Source organism: Gallus gallus, chromosome 24, assembly GCF_016699485.2.
Source record: "Gallus gallus isolate bGalGal1 chromosome 24, bGalGal1.mat.broiler.GRCg7b, whole genome shotgun sequence".
Taxonomy (NCBI): Eukaryota; Metazoa; Chordata; class Aves; order Galliformes; family Phasianidae; genus Gallus; species Gallus gallus.
In genome coordinates, this window is record NC_052555.1 from 1,804,661 (window position 1) to 1,818,311 (window position 13,651).

The 13,651-nt window shown below is 50.8% G+C and overlaps 1 protein-coding gene across 4 annotated transcripts in view; it reads right to left on the minus strand.

Annotated features, from left to right (window-relative positions):
• SNX19 (sorting nexin 19) overlaps positions 1 to 13,651 on the minus strand; it is an 81,131-nt gene that overhangs the window by 34,793 nt on the left and 32,687 nt on the right. The window lies entirely within an intron of this gene.

Genomic DNA, 13,651 nt, shown 5'->3' on the forward strand with positions numbered 1-13,651 from the left:
AGCTGCCCTCCAGTAAGGTGCAGAGCCAAGCGGGGCACCTGTCAGCCCTGCTGCTTTGGGGGCTGCTGGGTACCCTCATTGCACGGGTCTGATCCCAGCTCCAATCCCACCTATCTGCCTCCCCCCCTTGAAGCTGCTGTTACTGTTAAGCAGAACCATTTCCTCCTGCTGGCCTTACACAGAGGGTGGTGGCCAGCAGAGGTTGTTCCCTATTAAACTGTCAGAGAGCTGCTCCAGGGTTTGAAGCAGTGACATCAGGACAGGGGGTGGCTTTCATCCCAAAGACTGCTGACAAGGTTCCTTGTGCAGAAGCTTCACGAGCCCAAAGCTCCCAAGGGACAGAGGTGAAGTGCCACTGTGCAGCAGTGACATCTGCTGCTCTCTGCCACTCCCTGATGGTGTTTGGCAGTCTGCGGAGAGCCTGAGACGTACGTGCTCCTGATTTTGACACCTATCATAGAAGTGTGCACACAGAACGTACAGAATCCCCCCCACAGGTGACAGCTGGCAGCATGCTGAGGAATTGCAAGAGCCCTGTTCAGAAATCCCATCCTGCTTGCCTGTTACATGCAGTAACAGATTGCATGCAGCCAGCCTAAGCCAACCCCAAACCCTCCCAGGTGGAGTTGTGAGCTGCCTAGTCATCCTTCCTTCTCTATTTATGCACCTGGTGATCTACGTGCAAGCCTCACCCACAGCAAATCCTGCCCCGGGTGTGCTCCCCAGCCAGCAGGAGGGCGTTCCTCCCCACTGCCACACTGGCTTCCAACCCAGCTCATCCTCCAGCAGGCTCCCAGCACCTCCCTCCCTGCCTGGCAGTGCTGACACATGTGCTTGTTCCCTCCTCCATTATCCAGAACCTCTGGGATTATGAAACACTTTGGGTCCGAGTGGTTTTTTTCAGGCCTGGCAAAATCTCACTCAATAAAGCTTTCTGTTCTGGCAGTGAACCGTTAACAACCGTTCCACGTCTGTTTTTCTCCTGCTCACATCAAGCAGCAGCCTATAGACCACGCATACCCACTTAAAGAAAGGCTCACGATGCACTGTCAACAACCTCCAAGTCAAAGACACACAGATTTCCTTATCCTCATATCCTATTGCTCAATCAGAAAGGCAATTAAATTAACTGGATGGGGATAAATCATGAGTAATAGCCTTTACTCCTTGACGTTTGCTTGCTTTCTTCTATGTCACAGCAAATAGTTACATAAGTAAATATTGGGGAAACAACTACATAATTCAAGCAAGAAACATCACAGGGGTTCTGGAGTCACTGTAAGCAGCACAGGTCACGGGGCAGTCTGCACGTCAGTGCAGCCACATGCTCATTTGCAAGATGGGCACACAGAGGGTTTATCTCCATTGGACTACGTGTAACTTCCCCCACATCTCCAGCTTTGCATCTGTGAAACCCACGGGTACATGGGTGGAAGCTCTGGGCTTTATCTTATCCCCACACTCACACAGTCACCTGTTGCACTATAATGACAGTGGCTCTAGATCCACCAGCACTAACACACAAGCAGTTGGCACCGAGGCTATTTTAAACAGAGAACCATCATCAGGGGAACCTGGAAGCCACATCAACCTCTCCTTGAGCTCCTCCTGTGCAGCTGCCTTCTGCCTGCCAAGACTGGCAGAAAAAAGTTTGCCGCATAGGATCCAATACACTAATGTGATTCAGAACCCGGATGTGATAAATCAAAGCACAAGCAGCAGCCACAGAAGCGACCCAGATGTTTCTATGATACTTTCCCAGGATGCTGCCTATCAGCAATCACCTAACACATGCACGGAGCACTCACCCTGCACACCGGCTCAGCCAGGCAGGCACTGTCAGACACTGCTGCGTATCCCACTTTGCATTTCATTCAGGATTCACAGGGTTTTCCATGGCAAGAGAGCCAACCACCCACACTGCACCACTGTGCTCACTCACTCCCACTCCCTTCCGTGCCTGACGATGTTCTGCACTTCACTTTGGCAAGTCCTGCCAGCACATCTGAAGCTTTTAATTGGAGGTGGGATGCCAGATCTTCCCCCTGTTAGCCAGGCCTTTCACACCCACATGGCTGTGGCTAAAGGATGATTTCCTATCCATCTCTATTCTGCTGTTGATGGCTTACTGCTGAATCACTGCTTCTTCATTCCCCTTCTCACCCTCGGGTGTTAGCAAGCATCCCTCCAAGGACCGTCTTCCTCCCATGAGTTGACCTGCAGAAGTATCATTGCCTTTGGGATGGACACATGGAGGACTTCAAAACTCCCAATGGCAGCTCTGGCTCAATGCAATAAGTACAGCTGGGACCAGGTGAGCAGAAATGGGGTCTGCCCATAGCTCCAAGGTATCCTAACAATACTCACAGCCATCCTGCGTCTGAAGGAAAGGCATGCCATTGATTTGCACCACGTGATGATGGAATAGCTTCTGATCCAACAGTAACTACGGGGGATGTTAGACCACAGCTAGTAAATGAGGTATTTGGAAATCAGCAAGCCCAGAGAAGTTGTAGCTGAGATTTAGAAGAGGCCTGGCCAAGGAGTGCTCTGCATCATTAATGTTGACTTTTAATAAGTCTTTGGAACACTGAGGACTGAAAGAAAGCTTATGTTGTGCCAGAGTTTTAAGAGGATAGAAACAGGATGACCCACATAATTACCCACCTGTGACCCCTATTCTTATCCCAGGTGAAATAATGAAACAGCTGTAAAAGAACTTCATTAATAAAGCATTAAAGGAGGGTAACAGCAAATGCCAACAGCTTGGGTTTATAGGAAGCAGATTTGTCACTACGTTGAGCAATTTTTTTGGAGTTGAATATGTTCCTTAAGCTCGCAGGCTGAATGTAAAAGGAGTACAAAGTTTATACAGTTTAAAGCCATCGGAGGCCTTACAAAAATCTCTGCCTTCCTCTCCCCACAGAAGGGCTACCAGAAGAGCTGCAGGAATCATTGTGCAAAGCCAGGAAACAGTGGGGCAATGTGGGGAAGCCATCCTTGAGTCACTGTATTCTTTGGAAAGCCACAGTCAGTGAGCAAAGGGAAAGGAGCAGCCATCACTGGAATTTCCCAGGTGTTAAGTGCAGAACATCGTCACTCCCTGCTATGGATTTCCTTGGTTCAATGTTTCCACAGCTGAGGAGTGCATTGGCTTCTAATTAGCTGCATTCAGTGCAAGATCTACGTGGCATTTACAAAACCTTCACTTCGCTGAGGCCAAATCTGAAATCTTAAGCACAAATACCAGCAATGCTTCCAGGTATGCGCCGAGGGATGGACCTCTGACTCAGAAATGGCAGAGAGAGCCAGAGCTAAGCAACATCCTGCTGGTAAGGGACCACTAAATGCACCACGCATTGTGAAGTCTTTGGGCCCTCGCCCAAGGGCAAGGAGGGAAATGTGGGGAAGCACACTGAGGCAGCTGGAAGTTGCTGTCCATGTCATCTTCCGGGATGAAGAAATGGGGGATGAAGAGCCAAACTGCATCATGCTTTTGGGTCCAGTATTACACAGAGGATGCACTTCATCACCAGCAACACTGCCGCCCTGCCTGAGGTCAGCCCTGTTGTGATCTCCATGAAAATGCCAGGTCTTCAGCATTGCAGCCAGAAACCTTCCTTCCCTGTCATCTTCCTCTTGATTTATGCCTGCTTCCACGTCCCTGCCAGCTCCAGGTGCACCAGTGGGCAGGGAAGACATTCTTCACCCTGAACCCATCAGCACACAGCCATACACATCAGAGGTCATCGCTGCTCTGCCAAACAGCTGGGCTGCCCTGGGCATCACAGGGATGGACGGACAGAGGGGCTGTGAACCATTTCAAAAATCCCCTCGACAGTCATTGTCAAACCTCTATGACTTCATCTTTGTTACTGTTATGTTTTTGAGAGTCAAGAATAACACCGACTTTCCATATCTTGTGGTTTTTGGAGGGTGTGAATAAATTCTCTTGCTGTGAGTTATTTAGGTATCAGTAAACCCAACCATTGAGCAATATGCAAGGCCCACGGTGGAGATGTGGCAGGCAAAGATTCACCAGCATGACACATCCCGAGCTCCTAAATGTCAAGTCAAAACCACCACGATGTGCAGATGTCCCACATTCATGACAGGTCTGCTCAGCCACGTTAGCTTAAACTTGAAACTGGTGAAACATGGCTTGATCTTCCTCTCCTACATTCACACCTTATACACCTGAATGAACACAAAAATCAAAGCTGAGTCCATCTCAGAAGGACTTAGAGGTCACCTCCCTCTGCTGATGCTACTCCGATTATCCAATTGAGAGCAGCAAACAGGATACATTAGGCCATGCCAACCAGAGGATAACAAAACACTCTGGAGAGCCAAATCAAGGCTGGTTTTGGTCTCAGGATTCATTCGGTGTGCCCCCATGTTCGCTCCAGTCCTTGTAAGTTCTCAGGGCTGCAAAGAACAGCGGGGAGAGGGCAACGAATGAGGCACCCCAAAGTCACAGCACACAGTCACAAAGCCTTATAGCAGGGAGGCTGCTTCCTCCCTCACCTCTGCTTTTCCCTTCCTTCTTCACCCCAGAAGGATCTTTGTATTTCTACTTTCCCTTTGCAGTGCTCCTCAGCTGACCTAAAGCCCACGGACACACACAGCAAACCTTCATTTTACTCCATGGCTCCCAACTCCAACTCAAGAGGAACAAGACTCCAACATGAACAAGTGCACGAAGAACAGGAGGAGAGGGACAGACCTCATTTAAGACCATACAAGGGGAAATTGCAAAAAATTACCTAAACCTTTAGGAACATATTTATATTTTGATTTCATGTAATATTACTTCCTGGTTTCCAGCACATATTCCCTGGGCGTCCCCTATCAAATATCAGGCAGTATTAAATCACTGATCCCTGATCCCCGTAGCTCTCAGAAAAACATCTGTACTAATTTGTTGGTTTTCCTTAACACGAGGGCCAGATGAACTCCTCCAGGGCTCAGCCAAGTGAGATCGCTGACAGATGCAGAATAGAAGTGCAAAGATTTTTCCTTTATTAAAAATAAGGTTCCACACTCCAAGCCCCAAGCTTGTCATTTGCCAGAGTGATGAAATGACACGCGGCAACCTTGATCCAACACTGTTGTGGATACAAACACAGGGTTCTTACCTAACGCAAGCAAATGGTTTCTGACAGCACATCCAAATTGGCATGGGCCGACGAGGTGAGGGGTCTGCAGTCTGGATGCGGTGCCTTTTTGCTAGGGGTCTCTGGAATGACTCAGTTGTTGAAGTTCACCGATCTGTGAATGCAGCAGTTCTGGCACTCAGCTCTCTGCTGTCAGGGCTCTGCCTCCAGTGCTGCCAAACCTGGCTGCAGCAGTCCAACACGGAGCCGCATTCTTAGCAGGGACAGTGGTGTGAAAGCAAGCCAGCTCTTTGTCCTTGTTCACAGTAAGGTACAACAGCCCGAACCACCAGCAACGATTGCTGCTGGAACAAACTGCACAGCCAGCACCGCCTTTGGTGGGCACATTCTGACCTCCCTTCCCACTGAGACCAAAGCAGTACCAGGCTGTTTGCAGAAGCAAGCAGGCAAGAATTAAGAGGGCAACCTTTGGTTTGCTGTATCACCTTAGCCATGTTCCACAGCAACAGCCTCACACACCCCAGAAAGGTGCATGGGCATTTGGCCATCTGCACGGCCGTGATGTTTTGTAGATGAAGCTGTGATGCTCTTTGTCCTGCCCAGGGAAAGACACTGTGCACCAAAAACAGTCAATTGCAACTCTGACAAAGAACCACCATTCCCCAGAAAGGGCATAATTTTCATAGTGAAAGCTCCCTTCCAAGTTCAGAAGAGCCCCAGGAGATGCTGGACACAAGTCACAGACCTGCTGCGGGCCTATGAAGCTCCCTGCTCAGCTTGCTGCTGCTGAGAACCTCCACCAGTCACAAAAGAACCTCAAGCTGTCTCCAAGAAGCGTGGCTCAAATCAGGGCCACTCATCTCAGGAATCAGTGGCATCTTCCCAGTGGCCACAAGAACCTGGCAGAGCTGGGCTCCCACCAGTGCTGCTCTTGGAGCAGTCTCAGCATTCTCTTCCCTCATTTTCCTACAATGGGACAATTCATGAACTGACACAGCATGGTTCTTCCCTTGGGACCCTTACATTGGAACAGGACCGGCTGGGTAGGGGATTCAGATGGCATTTTGCTGTGGCTCCATGCTGAGGAGCACACTGTGAGGTCTCAGCACACCACCGACTGCTTTAGTGTCCTATGGAAGCACGAGGGCTTAAACTTCCTCACGTCATCCAGGATGCCGAAGGAGTGCTGGAGGCCAGCCTTGCACCAATAGGGATATTAATAAGGGGAAGACAGAGCTGTCAGTACAACTCAGCCCCACAAGAGCCACCCCAAACCTCATCACCCCACACCCCCCTGCACCCAGTGACACAGCTGTGTTCATGCTGGTGGCTCACGGTGGGCATTCCCCCTGCAGCCCCTTCTCGGCAGCAGTGACCCAGTGCAGGAAACCACAGAAACCAGCATCCCTCCAGCAGCAGCCTGCAGAGCAGCCCAGCCCGGGCACTGGTCAGCCCATTGACAGCTGTATCTGTTTTCAATAAACTTTTATAGCCTGTCAATGCGCTGAATCCTACGCAATAAAATCTGTCATAAAAAAAAAAAGCCTTGCAGTGCCAGTGTCTTTTCTTTTTTTCCTTTTAATTTGAGGACAGCCGGGAGGGACCGATTCAAGGGCCAAGTCCATAAGATGGTTTTTGAAAGAAAAAAAAAAACCCAACACTTTTAATTACAATGGGAATTTTCAGAGCTCCTTCTGGGGAGAGCAGCCATCTTCAGAAGTGACTTCATTTCCAGAGCTGGCTTCTCTCCCAGTATTTGAACAAGCAAGGAAAGAAAAGTTCAGAAAGGAGATAGGTTTCAAGCTTGGCCTCAACAGCCATAAAGTGGCCTTTAAAGCTGCAGGCAGGCTGTGGGATGGTTTGCTGAAGTCCCAAACTTCAGGCCATAGACCTTCAGGAGCAGACTTAATGCCACCGCCTGGCACAGATAAGGAACCTGAAAACCCTCCATTGGCCAACCTGTAGATTTAACCCTGCCTGGCTTCTACATCCCCTCTTACAAAGGGCCAGGGTCCGAAATCCCTGGTTTGCATTCCTTTCCCAACATCAGGCACTTCTGGGACATGTCAGGATCACCATCAGGGCCACGCTGAGCCAACTCAAATCCCCTGCACACAGCCAAGTGAAGGGAGAGGGGCATTTAAGTGCAATACTGAGATCCCAGTGGAGCACAGCAGGAGACACAGAGCACATGGAGACTAAGAGCCAACAGCCTCTTTGTTCTTTGCCTTAAAGATGGAGATAACCTCGTCTCAATGAGCATCTTAGGAAGATAAACACGGTGCCAGCGATAACAACCTCCATCTTGCTCAGGATATCCCAATTCCCAGCCCTGCAGGTGGCTGCTGAGGGCAGCTCTCACCGCAGCTGATGGCTGTTTGGTTATCAGGCTGAGGTCTCACTGCTAGGAGCAGGGCTTTGACAAAGCTCCTCCAGCCCCAGGGACAAAAGCTATGAGTAAGCAGGAGGAATTTTCCCTGCTTGCATTGTTTGGACTGTCAGTCACTCCAAGCAGCACATGAGCCTGAGAGCGAGCTGCAAATCCTGTGTCCCAGCATGTGGCCCAGGGAGGGGATGCACGCAGGCACGGTGCAAACAGCTGGAGCTATGGACAGCTGCTCTCCACCACAGCACACAGACTGATGCAGCCTCTCACGGAGACGTCAGCTTTCGCTCGCGTTTAGGAAAGATAAGTCACTAATGACCACTGCTTAAATGATTCTTGGCAGGAAGGAAAACACAGAGGTCCTTTATGAAAAGTTGCTCTTTATCTGTCAGAATAGCAGCACCAGTTCATTTCTTGGTTCCATGCTGTATGCTGTCTCTGGAGTGGGCTGGGGGATGCACATGGGGGAAGAGCTGCTTCCCCAGTCCTCCAGATGAGATGTTGATGGCTGAGAGTGATGGACCGCCTGCTGGAGTCCCACAGCTCCATCCCCCAATAGCAGCTCCTCAATTCAGGCTTCTCTTTTTTCCCCCCCGATGAGAAGTGGGGAACTGACAGCAGTCAGTTGGAACAGCCAGGGGGGAGGCGAGGCTTCCTCCAAACTTGCATGGCTTCAGAAGCCACTTGCTCTTGCTTTCCTATCTACCCTGCATGTCTTCTAAGTCTCTGCTCTCCATCCTTCTCAATGCACAAACTCCTGCATGGCAACAAAGCCCAGCTGCACACCTCTTGGCACGGAGCAAGCAGTGAGGGCTGTGTTTGCCAGATGCATTACAAGGGGCAGGAGACTCCCTTCTGCCAGGGCCTCTCCAGGGGTCACTTCTCCTCCCCATCTGCCCAGAGATGGATGGCCAGACTGCCCGACCGACTGGTGAGAGTTAACCGGTGCCTCAAAGCATGCTGAGAGGCTTCCATGACAGGTACTACATTGCTGAGAGCTCTGTTATGTCATTCCACCAACCCCTTGGCCAAAAAACTGCCTTTACGGAAAAGATCCAGACACCAAATAGGTTATTAAGTGAGGATGTCTGACAGTAGTTCAGCTACAGAGAGATGTTAAATAGGAACAATGAAACGATACTCACATTTGAGGATGCTGTACATCTTCAAAGCACTTCACCAAAACATTAACTGATTATACCCAAAAATAAATTGCTCGCAGCTGTTACTGAGATCCATGAGGTATTCAAAAGAAATGGATGGGACATCATCCATCCTGCATTATACAACATGTGCTATAGTGTAATCAAGAGCTCAAAGGAAATAACTCGCTGGGAGCTCAGCTTTTAGCACTCCTTCGCCGCACACCTCAAAGCAGAGCTTGTTGTTGGGGGAAGGAGCCCAGGCTACCTCCTCTCAGCTGCAGATGAAAGCTGTGACGGAGCCAAAGCCCCGTTCAAAGCTCAGTGTCACAGTTACAACTCCTATTCCTATTTTACCTTAGCAGGAATAATGTGCACTTCTGTGCATGCCAGACAACTGAAGACATTTACAGTGTTTACAGCTGCAACCAAGAAGAGAACGTACATCTGGCCCTGCTTTAGTAAACACCACAGGCTCATCCAGCAACCCCATTTGCACCCATCTGCATCAACTTAAGCACAGCCCTCACCACCACTCCGTTGCATTGTGTTGAAGAATTAAGACTAGCGTGCTCCCATCAGTGCACACCCCTAACAGCATCCCGCAGCCCTCCCACCCCCAGAGCAGGCAGCAGCACAACAGGTGCAGCACAAGGCCTCGTGGCTGGAGCTGCTTTTAGTAGCACATTCAGAAGAGCACCGGGGCACTGGCATCTAAATAACCCCAGGAGAAGTATTTGCACACAACTATTGGCAAGCTCTCCAGCACTGGAGCTGGTTCCTGGCTTGCTCCCCACTACAGCACAGCATTTGCCCAAGCAGATGCCTGGAAGGACACGAGCAGGGACCTGGCATCTGCAATAACTATTAAGGTATAAAAGGCTGTTTGTTCACAGGGCAGCACGCAGCTGATTGCTGCCATGGCTCTGTGTTTGCCACTGACCCACTTTGCTGTTTGCTCGTGTTCCCAAAGGATGGAGCAGCCCTGAAAACAAGCCATGAGCAGCCTAAACCCAACCACTTCCACACCCAGTACCAAGGCATCAGGCCTTACAGCCAGTGCCCGCCAAAGCAAGGCTGCCTGCTCAGCACCATGGGAACACCCAGTCAGGTGCAGTGCACAGGGCAAAGCTGGGAGCTTTCCAGATGCCAGTGGGGACGGAGTCAGCAGAGCAGGCAAACTCACGTCTACAGAGGACTGCAGTGCTACAAACAGCTTGTATGAGGGAGCAGAGAAGCCAAGGCTTGCTAGGAAAAGGGAACAGCAGAGCTGTATGGAAGACACGCTGACACAGCCCACATCTAGAGGAAAGAATAACAGCCCCTCATTTTCATGAGCATTAGAGCTCACAGCACGCTCAGTCTCACAGGAGTTCTGGTTTCAGCCCATTCTACCACTCACACGCCGTGTGCTGGAGATCATCCTGCAACACATCATCAACATCTCCAAGGAATCCCAAGGTGACTGCCTTTAAAATGAAACTTGCAGTACCCTCCAGGAAAGCCTCAGAGCTGACATGCCCAGGGTAATGGAGACAGCAATCTGTTTCAGGATGAGCCGTAGCAAAGCAGCAGCCTGTGGTGCTGTGCCAGACTCTGCACTTGGGGAGAAGAGATCACCTTTTTGTGGCTTGCCCCCACTTCACACCACACCAGCTCCAAAGCAGCAGCCTGGTGTCTTTCATTTTGCAAACCCTGTTTTGGTGGGTGTTACCACGCTTGCAGAGCACCAGGCATGCATTATCATGTCCTTTAGGCTCTGCAAGGAAGGAATTATGACACTGTGTAATAAGGACACAACTTGCCTCAGTCTGTATTACTTGAAGCCAACTGTGGACACACACCCTGCACACTGTTTCAGCTTGAGGTATATGTCCATAGACAGCAGCACAGCATAGGGGCTGAAGACCTCACCCCCATCCTGTTCATGGCAGAAAAATATCCTCATAATGCTACAAAACACTTGGCTTGAGATGTTAGAATAGCCCATACCTTGGAGAGGAGGATGCTCCAAGAGGTGCAGTGGATATCAGTCAAGAGAAACACCTCCAGATGCAGCTCTCATTTAGGATCTGCAGCATGAGATGTAAGGCAGGCTGTCAGCAGGTTGCTGCTCAGAACTGGGGGTCTGGAAATACTGCCTAAAAACCTCAGTGTGGGGCATCAAAGAGGAAAGAACCAAGAGCTGCTACAGCTCAGCACTGCAGTGCATTGAGAACTGCATGCGAGTTCCAGGGGTGGGCACAAGCTGTGCCCAGAGCTGAGCACTGGGGTGACATAAGGCAGAGGCTCAATTGGAGTTACCTATGGCTGCAGGAGGGTCTGTGCATCCACACAGCCGAGGGAGAACTGTGGATGGGCAAAGCACACCCAGCACCTGCTTGTGCTGTGCCTGGATCCAGTCAGCACTGTCAGCCTCTCACTTAAAACAACACACAACAAATAGAGTTTTCTCCCATCCAAACTTCTCTCCTTCCCCCTCTGAGCTCATTCATGGCTCAGGCTCCGGGACAGCTGCCTGGCTGCCAAGTCCCCCCAGCTCACTCCTCGCCTCAGCGCAGAGCAACATGAGCAGGATGATAGCAGGGCCAGCTGTGAGAAATCACTGCACCACTCAAAACAACTGCAGCAAAGAGCGAGCAGGGAAAAAGCATAAAACTGCAACAAGCCCCTCACTCCTTCCCCTCTGCCTGCCCATTGTGGTCTCATTGTTACAGCGATCCTTCAGTCACCAAGCCAGCCCTGGCCAAAATGACAGCTCATTAGGAATATTTAAAAAACTACAATGGGTGGGGAGTGCGGAGCCCAGGGAGCAGACAGTGGATTTTTTCACACCTAGGTGATTGTTTAGAAAGCAGCTCAGGTCGATGGAAGTGACCTGGATCCTGGCTGGGAGCGGGAGCCTGCAGGGCCTTGTAAGCATCTACATTGCATACAGTCTCTGCTTCCAAGAGTTGCCAAGCTCTCAACCTGCAAGCTCAACTCAAACCCAGAGCCTTTATGGATAAAACACGAAAAGCCCTGTTTGGCTACGGCCACTTAGTGTCCCCAAAAACAAACTCCACAGGAACCATTTCTGTTTAAATGAGAGCACAAAGAAGGCAACGATGCCCACGCTTATGTTTGTGGAAACATATTGTTTCCCCATGGTGACTTGCAGAGTGGGCTCCCAGCTGTCCTCATGTGACACCAAACATCAGCACAGGGATGCTGAGGGGGATGGAACTGCTCACCAAACACAGATCAGGAACAGCACGATCTCAACAGCTTGGCAAGGCAGATGGGATTCGGAAAGGCAAACATCCCCAGGAACCCCACTGATAGGGGCCTTGGCAGTTGGACCAACGCTGGCTTGCTGTCCCCAAGAGGACAGCAGTGCTGGGGACACAGCTGACCCCAGCAAGGCAGGAGCAACAATCTGTGTCTGCACATGGGGTTGGGATGGGGCTCAGGATGCCACGGGAGCTGCTGCTGGTGACAGGACTGCGTGGGAAGCTGAGAAAGAGCAGCAGTGCTCAGGCAGTTAAGAACGTAATTTTTTCTCAGTGTATCACCTTACTGCTGCTCCACAGCCCTCAAGGCAGGCCCTGCAGCCCCTCTGTGGCAGGGCAGGATGGAGCCCTGCAGTCCATTTCAATTTGAAGCCAGTCCCAGGGGATCATGCTATCATCCCACTTTCCCTGTTTGCTGACTGGCACAGCATGGCTGCTCCCCCCTACACCTCCTGCTCACATGAGATTCCAGCCATGGCACAGAGCTCAGGGAATGTCCCCTCAAGGTTTTTGGTGAGTCTCTGCCTCTGGGGTGCTCAGATGCACCCTGAGAATCAGCACTCCTATGACATGCCTCCACACCTCCTCTGTGCTGCATCAGCTCCAGAGAAACAGCAGAGCCCTGATCTGTCAGCTCTATTTAGCTTTGCTGCAGGCACATCTGCTGAAGCAGAGCCAGAGGTTACGCTCCCTGTTACAAAGCTGGAAATAAGGTTGCAAGGAAAAAAGAACCAACAAAGCTAACAGTTCTAGGATGTGCCTGTCACCAGGATGCCTCCGGAGCTGTACGCACCTTCATCTCCCTAACACACAGTGGTGTTTCTGTGCAATGTTCCTCCAGCATGAACCCTCCTCAGCTTTACTCCCTGCACAGCAGTGCCCCAACCCTGTTGTGTGGCCATCCCCAGCACTCTGCCTCTCCTGGATGTAGGCTAAGCACAGGGCTTCACCTCTGCTGTGCAGGGGACTCTTGGCTCTTCAGAAGTAGCACTGATTGCACATGTTTCAGCAAGCCCACAGGCTCCCACATCCTCAGCACATGAAGGAACAGCTGACTGTTAGCTAGTCAGGACTCCGGTCCAGATGAACTCCTCCCTTCCTGTCCTCTGCCTTCCAGAAAGCCGCTCTCTCCCTTTGGACAAGTTGATCTCTCACCTACAGCAAAGGATCTGCCCTCAATAGTGAGAGCAGGAGTTTCTCCAGCCTCTTCTGAGATTGCTGTTCCTTGCCAAGCCTCCAGCAGAAGCATCCTGACAGCATGCTGCCCTCGCTTCCCTGCACCACCTCTTGCCACAAAACAAGCTTACTGCCACCAGGTGGGATAGGACAAACCTATCTCTGCCCAAATGCTGCTCTTGGGTAACCGGTTTCTTCTCCCATTCCTTTATCCTCTGAGGCTTTGATGTGTGCATGGAAAGAAGGACAGATGGACAGGCTGTGCTGTATGGGACAGCAATTGCAGGATGAGGTAAGGCAGAAGGAAGTGGGTGCTGTAGGCTGAAGGACAGCTGTAGCTGTTCCCAGGATCTGGAGCAAGCTAATTGATAAATACCAGAGTTGGAGCTAGAGGAAAGCTGGGCATTCACAGCCAAGAAGGCCTAACTGCTTTGGAAGACATTTGGACCTTTGTTGCACAATTTCCATGCAAAGCACTCGCTGTACTCAGAGAGCGAGAGGCGAACAGGGGATAGATAACACACAGCCCTCACTCACTGCACAGCCCAAAGCACAGCT